Below are 9,831 nucleotides of genomic sequence, written 5' to 3' on the forward strand. Positions count from 1 at the left end.
GTAACATAATAATTGATGAAAGCTGATTAAAAAAGATTACGATAGAAAAAAAATTCATTGATAATTGTTGAATAATGTAAAGCAAGAATTCCATTGTTTTTGTATCATTTGTCTCTTTTATATGGCTTAGGGCTATATGAGATGAGGACCAGGGTTGCAGCTTGGGTTTTGAGTTTGGGAGGGGGACATGAAACGTGTACCAGCAGATGCAGGCACACAGCCTAATTTAAACAAAACACACAAGCTAAATTCCAATGTATTGGCACTGTGAGCTGACACCGTGGAACTTTTGGGGAGAATCTCTTTTCCCCTTACCTGAAGCCCAGGATAAAGCTCGGGATGAATTATCAAAAATGCAAATAATAGCTTGAATACAACGATACAATTTTCATTCTACATATGTGTCTTTTTTTTCTAGCTAGATATAAAATATTTGTTCTGTGTCTTGTTCTGAAGAGGCTCAGATTGTATATATATCTTCATTTTCTGTTTTCAGCTTCTTTTTATCTGGTTTTAGCATTGAAAAAGCAATTTCTGTTAATTGAGTAGAACTTTGTCATAACAAAAGGGTTTTCTAAATTTCGGAAATCTACTTGCAGATTTTTGAAACCTCATAGTTGTAAAGCTGAAAGCAGTTTTCTTGTACATCGTTAAAGCGTAAGAGCTATGTGGCAAGGTTTAACTTTTCTAATACAAAGATATCCAAAGATCAATTCTCTTCAGAAAGAGAATCGTTAGAGGTAAGTACTTAAAAAATGTTTTTTCATGAGAGACTTGAGTCTGTAGATCCATTCCAGAAAGTTTCATTTTCGTAATCTAAATCCTTTCCAAGAAAGCAAAAGTAGCTAAACTAGAATTTTGCCATGAATTTATTGCCTATAAGTTCGATAACTTTGATGGGCTATATATTTGCATATAAGGGGAGATAGGAGTAAAGACTATTTCCAATGCAAATGAATATTGTATTTGGCTTCAATGTTATATTATGATTATACAGGTATGTTTATCTTTTAACTAGACCTATTTCATTAATGATTTAATGTGAAAATTTACTGTTGATTCAATCCCTTCCCACTGATGGATGATTATATAAAGTCCAACTCATATATTCTTCATGAGTTTTTGCTGTAAATCACTTTTGAACCCAAGAAATATAGGCCTGTATAATCTAGGATGATAAAATATTTGAAAAGAGGGAGGGTGAAGTAGAGTTTTTTTAGGAATGTTATAGGTAAGTATTATAGTATTTGTAATGTTGTTTTCAAAATTTTATTGTGTTTCATTTTAAATAGACTTAACTGATGGCTCACCTATTAATGACACTTTTATGCCATCTCTCTATACTACAAGTAATAAAAAATTATTGTTACCCTCCATGTACAATAAAAATGCACTAAAGAGGAGAATAAGACAACGAAAAAGAAAAAAAAGGTACAGAAAAAAAAATCACGCACAATTCTTGACAACTTTAACTTTCAGACACTCATTCAGCATCCTGTTCCAGTTTCAAACTTTTTTAAGGGTATATGGACTACATAATTCTAAATAATTAGTCCATTCATCTCTATGACTGTGTAAAAATATCTTCAGATAAAAATAAAAATATACTCCAATCAGCTTACAATGGGTTCTCCTTATGAAATTACTTAATTGCAATGATGTGTTGTGGGAAGTGCGGGTACATATTATCTATTCTCCATGATTTTTGTATTGTTTTATTACATTGATATCACTTGTTGTCTGTTAAGAACATGTTTTTTAGATAAAGTGTCTTCTTCAAAGAAAAATGTGAAGCACTCTCGTTTAATGGTTGTATAAATTGTGATGGAATATCTGACCTGTCATTTGACTGATTTGACTGAAATTCTTTGAAGTATTGTCATGAATCACCTATATAAATTATACTTCTAGCTAAGTCCTTTTTTATATCATGTCTTTTGTGTGATTGCGCGAGTGATTGCCAAGATACTGAACTCAGACTGTAATCAACTTTTATTTATTTTGTTGATTGCAATTTGTCTGTTTATGAATAAAGAAGAGATTTTTTGGCATTTGGATACTTTATTGGAATAGGAAGAAATTAGTCTGCAACAAATTTATGTAAGAAGCGGGATATTGAAACACGTTTCATTTGTGACAAGTTTAATTTTTATAATTGATATGCCAGAAGTGAGAAATAAATATAGAGTGCTTCACATCAACCTTCTGCGACGATTCGAGAGGAGACTGCCAGAAATTTCGATGACAGCCGTCGACAGAAATCTGAATGTATTTGAATGTATGAACAGTAGTAATAGTGAAGTTTGTTCTGGTCTGTGTGAATCAGTAACTTACCTTGGTAAAAAAAAAAGAAAAGAAGTGCTATTAAGTCTAAGGAAGTATTTCCAACAAACTTTTTCAGGGGCATTGGGAAGAACTGACATCATGAAACATCAGATTAATTAACGACCTCTGAGGCAGAGGTCATATCGCATCCCGCAAAGCCAATAGGTCGCCATTGCGCAGGATGTCAACTGCATGCTGGACTTAAGCATTATTGAACCATCTTCTAGCCCATGATGCTCTTCAGTCGTAAAAATCGAAAAATCTGACGGATCACTACGTTTCTGTCTTGACTTTCGTATGTTTAACAATATATATCGTTTTGATGCAATTCCTTTACCTCATAGAGATGAGCTCGTGGAGACGGTTGGCATCAAGAAAATATTTAATGTCCTAGACTTGGTTAGAGGGTACTGGCAGATCAAACTAGTGAAAGGTAACCGGGAAAAGACAGCATTCCAGGCTCTGTCAGTTTCTGGTCGTTCCATCCCGCTCCCGATAAGGTTTTAGAGCTCTGTAAGGCATTCGCTCGAGCCCCTTTGGTTGATATTGTCATCTTCAACCAAATACCTAGTATAATTATACACCTAGTATAATTTAAAAGAAGGCTAGAGAGCATACAGGAAGCAGGGTTAAGGATTCACCCTAGAAAGATTAAATTGGCTCAGAGCGAGGTTCGTTACCTGGGTCACCGCATTGGAAATGGGGAAATCGTCCCATTGGAAAGCAAGGTCCAGGCTGTTCAAAATTTTCCCCTACCTATGTCCAAGAAGGAAATTCGTTCTTATGTTGGGATGGTAGCATATTATCAACGTTTTATAAAGAATTTTTTTGAAATTGCTGAGCTGCTCACTTTGCTCCTGAAGAAAGGTTCTCCAAACAAGTTGAAGCTGAACGAGATTCAGGTTGGCGCATTTTTGAACCTGTAATGAGGACTAAAAAAAAGAGCCTGTTTTGGCTACACCAGGTTTCAGTAAAGATTCTATTTTACTGACAGAGACCTTTGACACAGGCGCTGGAGCAGTCCTCACCCAAAGGGGTGGTGAAGAACACCCAATTATGTTCCGTTTTAGGAAACTGTTCCCGACTGAAAGCTGTTACTCGACCATGGAAATGAAGCTCTGGCTCTCAAATGGTGAATTCAAAGCTTCGAGTACTACCTTAAGGGACGCCATTTCTTCGGAGAAACGTACCAAACCTTCTGAGGTGGCCTAATGTTGCTCGAAGTTGCAACGCTCGTTTGACTTGCTGGTCATTAGCTCTACAAGAGTTTCAGTTTACCATTAATAGCCAACCTTGATCCATGAACGCAAATGCTGATGCCCTTTAAAGGCTGTTCTAAGTAATATTGTTTGATTAAGGATGTTGGATAGTTGTATTAAAGATGTCTCTGCCATCTTCTTGTGGAAGGGAAGGGTGTCATGAATCGCTAATGTAAATTTTACTACTGGCTAAATCCTTAACTCGGACTGTAATGAACTTAGACTTGATTCATTTTGTTAGTTGCAATTTGTCTGCTTATGAATAAAGAAGGTATTTTTTTTGTAATTGGATACTTTATTGGAATAAGGAGAAATTAGTCGGCAACAAGTATCTTATATCAAAGAACATCCGACACTATTTAAAGTTTTTCGTTTTGTTTTTTTAGAGGTGATCATATCAAAGTATTTTGTTTTTGGTATGCCAAAATCAAAATAGGAAATAGTGATTTAAAAACGATAAACAGCTAAAAAAATTATAAGCATGTGACAAAACTGACTTACTATTAAATTGGAAGTCTACAGATAATCGTAGCTTCTTCTTTGGCGGTCGCATTAGCCTTGACACATGACTACATTTTGCCATTTCTATTATCACAATAAGAGAAGATGAATCAGCATTCAATTGTTTCATTCCTATTTTGGTTTGCAGAATGGAGTTTTCAACCTCATACGTGCGCCAGCTACCATAATATAAAGGTGCAAAACAGAATTAAAATTCGTGGAGTTTTCGGGGATTAGGGGAACGCCTTTTGGGGGGGGGATTTTCTAGGTTTTCGGGGAAATCCCCGAAAATTTGGGGAAAGTGGAAGCAAAGCATGCGTCGTCAATTACAACGACTATGCTACAAGATGGATGCCGCTGTTGAAGGGCTTTAGCCAGGGCTAAGAGGTGTGGAAAACATTATGGAAAGTGAGACTCAATCACCAGCACTGCTTTCTATTTACTGTGCATAATAGAGAGCTAATTAAAGGCAATATATGACAAAATTGGCTAATTAATTATGAATGTTCTGTCATCATAATGTTGCACCTTTAATCAAGGTACTATCCCATATACTAGAACTTGGGATTGTGACCTTAAGTAAAGATTAGTTTACTTATAGCCCTCTTAAAGTTAAGAAATTTGTATGTACAGTTTCAAAGTTACAGCATTGTGGAATTCGTATTTTTTGGGAAAGAAGGAAGGGCTAGAATTGCACCTAATTTTGTCCCACTTACCGTAGGTAATAAGGACCTATGGATAAGCTGTAGGAGATTGGATCTCCTCTTATTTATGGTCAAAGCTACCAGTGATAGCATTCGAACACCTTTTAATTATACAAAAGTTTAACTCTCGTCAAAGGGTATTTTTCATTTTTTCCCCATTATTCATTTATTTATTTTTACTAATAACCATGAACAAGCAGTGCTCCCTAGCCTTACACGCACTGATTTGACTTCATTGGCTTGGATGTACATTGAAGTGGTACTAAAATAAACAATTTGTTGAGTTTTGTTTCTAAATTTAAATTTTATGAATTCTTTGAGTTTTCTCCTTATGCCTCTTTCCTAATCTATACAATTAGCTAAATACTCTTCAAAACGGGAGGGATTCAATTATCTTACAGATTCGGCATCTAGATGAATTTGCTGCTTGCCTTATTCAGAATCATCCAGATGTGGCTGATACGGTTTTAACTAAGCAAGCTGAGATTCATGTCGAGTGGTCAAGGCTCACAGAAAGAGCCAATTGCCGTAAAAAAGCTCTTAGATTCATACGAACTGCAAAGGTATTTGAGTGACTATAGAGATCTGACGTCATGGACTTCCGCCATGACCGGTCTGGTCTCTTCCGATGAGCTTGCTAATGATGTCACTGGAGCAGATGCGTTGTTGGAACGTCACCAGGTAGGTTTATTTATTGATTACATTAGAACCCACTAGAAGCATAATAGCTCCTCCTGTAACTTTATCATTACTTTATGTTTTCCCATCCTTGTCTCTTATATTGTCGTAATAATTAGCCATACAACCTCTACCTATGTCAAGCCACTGCACCCTCTGTAGAATTATATGAAACGTATCTTAACTATTACTACTTGTGTTTGTGTTTGGTCAAAATATGAGAAGGCCTTTCATGCAGCTGCCTTCCAGGCTCAGTTGTTGTTTGATATTTTAATTCTCAGTACCCTATTGCTTTGGGAAGTAACTGTATCACAATGTCTTTTGTATCGAGTCATAAATTGCCGTCGTTTTAAACTACCAATTGTATGCATGAATCCTGGGTTTCTTTATGTAATGGTTCTGCCTACTCTACTGAGAAAAATTTCTATTATGCTTAATGAACTTGTGAGTATGCTTGATAAGCTTGTGAGTATGCTTGGTGAAGTTGTGTTTTCTGGGGGAAGGGGCTGCTGAAAAACCGTTGTCTAAATTACCATGATTTGGGATGTCCTTCCTTTATTTATTTATTTTTGTATAAGCCGAATCATCGGGCTTGTTTTTTTCAGTTCAACATTTTTAAGTGTTTTTATCAATAGTTTTTCATCCTTGAGATGGGTTGCCCACAGATTTTCAAACTGGGAATGAAAGAGTTGGGAAGTGTTTTTTTTTTTTTTTCAAATTTCAATTTCACTGAATGCATTTGCGTCAGGACATACGTGATGGGGGAACTTTCACCTGTTAATTAGTTATCTTATTTCCTCTCCCTTTTTTATGTACAGTTAACATATAAAGGTATATCGGAAAATAAGTAATCCAAAAATAATATACTACCAGAATCAACTTTCTGGTTGTAAAAAGAATTGTCAAGTTTTTCTTTTATTATTTATCCAGCTTATGATTGTCTTTTAAGGGTAATATTTATCTAGGATATTATCTAAACTCAATTTCCTCTGAGGATGGTAATCTGGCATTTCTCCATGGTTGCAACTGTAGCTAAAACCTCGTAAAAAGTGATCCCCAGTCCCTGGTAACTGAAAATTAAAATCACACACGGGCAGCTGACATTTCTCCATGGGGTCTGGGGCCTATTGTTTGTACAATTGATATAGTTTGCACTGTACGCTGTTAAGTTTTTTTTTTTTTTTTTTTTTTTTTTTTTTTTTTTTTTTTTTTTTTTTTTTTTTTTATAACCTTGGAGTGAAATCCGAGGTGTTTTTTAGATTAGTGAGTCATCTGTTAGAAGTATGTTGCCGCTACGTGGCAGAAGTGGTTGGCGTCAAAAATAAATAGTAAAATATGTATCCCAAATGTAATCCCAACTAACTGTAATGTAACCCAACTAACTGTAATCCAATATGTAATCCCAACTGTAGTCAAAATAGTATCAGTATGAATGATGAAAGTTATTTATAAGTTTAAATTTTCAATAGTTTTGCTCTCCTGGAGACGTTATTTTTTAGTTCTGTCGCCTTGGCAAAACTTTTGAAGGATCTATTCAAGGTCAGTTAATCCCCAAGATTGCAACGACACTCCCAAAATACCTGATCGGCTCTACAGATTGTTTGCTCGAATTAAACTTTTTAGTAATATGGACATATTTCGCTAAAATCGAATTTAAAAAATCAGTATCCAGGGAACCTGGACAATTGTGTGTCGTAGGTAGGTAGTGGCAATGGTTGTTAATTTCATTTAAAATCTGGTGAGGGTTAAAGTTCTGATAAATCTATTAAAATTAAAATGGTATAAAAATATTGATACAAATAGTAGTAGGTTATAAAAACCACCCAGCCATAAAAAAAAGCTGTTCACCATCTAAAAAAAAAATATGATATTTAATATTTTCTGCATAATTTTTTGCCTTTGCCCTTCTGACCGCTATAGCGAGTGAGTTAAGCTTTTTTTGGTCAAAAAATGATTGGTGTTCAACCATCTTTTGGGGTCATGCACTCTTTGTGACAATTTGTAGAGGTCAAACCTTCGAGCATGTCGCTTAACTTTATGGCAGTGCTTAGTAACTATGATAATAATGAAGAGTAAGAAATGAGGATAAAGATATAACTTGTATATTCGTAAAATATATATTAAACATTAAGTACTAGTTGTTTTTGAGGTGTAACAAGAAAAACAGAACGAAGAGATATAAATGCATAGAAGGAATTTAAAACGAAAATTTTAAGCATAGGCAATAAAGCAATTAATCATCACTGTTTCTTTTTAAAAATAGTATTTTAATAAACAGTGTCAACTTTGACAAAATTTAATAATCAAAATTTTACTTTTCATAACAATGTAGTGCATCTTTTCGCTTTTTAAAGTTCTATATATTTCGCTTAAGTTGCAGAATTCACAGTTTTATAAGACAAGTCTGTTTCTGTATTTTCACAACCGCCATATCTATTTATTGCACGGTCGGTGTCTACCCCACCATTTTGGTGAATGTTTATAGTGGCTAGTCCTGTCAGTTTTGAGCTCTTCGTTAGCATTTCCTCCCTATTTATCCTAAAATATTCGAATAAAGACCAAAATCGTCAAAAATATGAACTCTAATAAAGATGTATGTAGGTATGGGCTTCTAACTAAGTACATGAGTCGAAATACTCCTTAAAAAACAAATAGTTATGTGTTTGTTATTTTTGTATTTGATAGGTATAGATTGGTGATTTAAATTCTCAGGGTTTCAATCTGTGGTAGATTTCTAATTATTTTTTTTTTAGTCTTGAGATTTCTATATATCCTATTTAAAGTTTAAATCGCGGTTTGTCTGTTGAACACAAAAATGAAAATTTGAAATTTGATTAAGATTTAGCATTTAGTAAGAAAATTGTCCTTTAAAAATTTTGATTGATAAGTAATTGATCGTGGATATATGATTCGATGGCATGTATTAAAATAAGTATAAAAATTCTCAGCGGTATATATAGCAATTTAGACAATTGTATGGACAAATATATGCAACCACTATACAAAACATAACTATATTTTTTGACTGGTTGATATTGAGAAGGTGAGAAATTCTGAAATAATGTTATAGTTACATTCCGTTTCCGTGGTTAACTCAAGTTGTGTGAATTTCTACTTTTTATCAACAATTATTAATAAATGTTTGAAAAAAAAATCGATGGCATTTCACTGATTCAAATCGAGAATTCAGAGATCCATATACACCAGCTAGATAAAAAAAAATAAACACATAATTATTTGCCTTCTTTTATAAACAATTATTCAATAATCTATTCTTTGTAATTGATTACTCCAACCTTTGAAGGAGTATTTCGATGCCTATTCTTAGTTTTAAGTATATACTTATACGAACCTTTATTAAAGTTCTAAAGAGTTTGGCCTTTATTTTAATGTTTTAGGATGAACAGAGGAGGTGATATGTCATATAATGCAGAGCTTTAATTAGATGAAAATAGGCAGTAAAATGGCCACCATTTGCCCACCAAAATCGAAAACTTAAATTGATAATTTTTGCACTTCTCTCATACATTTACTTTTTATTATACAAATCCCTTAAAAAAAAAAAAAAAAAAAACAATTTTGTAAAAACTACCCTGCTTTGCAAAAAAAGCCAATACAAAAAACCAAAACAGACAACCAAAAAAAGTAATGGCATCAATTTATTCGCCTCAGTGCCATAGCAAGACAAGAAAACAAATTTTTGACAGTAAAAAGAAATGAATATATTGCTTTTTAACCCCGTTGTGACAGCACAATCCTGAAATATCGTTTCGACAGTCTAAAGAAGTTAGGATTTAAAATTTTCCCTCCTTGTTATTATGAAACGAAGATTTTCACCTCCCAGTTGGCTTTTGTGGTAATACGGACAGATTCCCTTGTATATAAACCTAAATATAATTAATTACTTTTTGGCGGTATGCGTCGTTAGAAAAATCTAACAGAGACCGCACAAAGTAACTGAAACCTTGTTTCAAATTTGTTTGCAAAACAAAAGTCTCAATAATTAGAAACTTATTAAAAACTCAATTACTAGAACCAAGTACAAAAAATAATAACTCTCGTCTTAACCCAAGCCAGGGCAAGCGGTCCCAACCAAAAATAAACCATTACGTCAGGGGAGGGGCTGGATCCACCCCTGGCTCTGAGAAAATGGATAAACTGTGATTTCAGGCTTATGCGTTAAAATAAAAAAAAAACAAATCAGAGGCATTTATTCTACTCCAGTATTTAAGCAGTGATAGCGTATATACGACTCCAAGCTATAGAAAACATTTATTAAACGATATAAAATGGCTTGAACACCACACACGTAATTGTTTGTGCTAAGTGGTCCTTGTATGTTATGTTGGGTATTATAAACTAGA

The sequence above is a fragment of the Artemia franciscana genome, chromosome 1, assembly GCF_032884065.1.
Source record: "Artemia franciscana chromosome 1, ASM3288406v1, whole genome shotgun sequence".
Taxonomy (NCBI): domain Eukaryota; kingdom Metazoa; phylum Arthropoda; class Branchiopoda; order Anostraca; family Artemiidae; genus Artemia; species Artemia franciscana.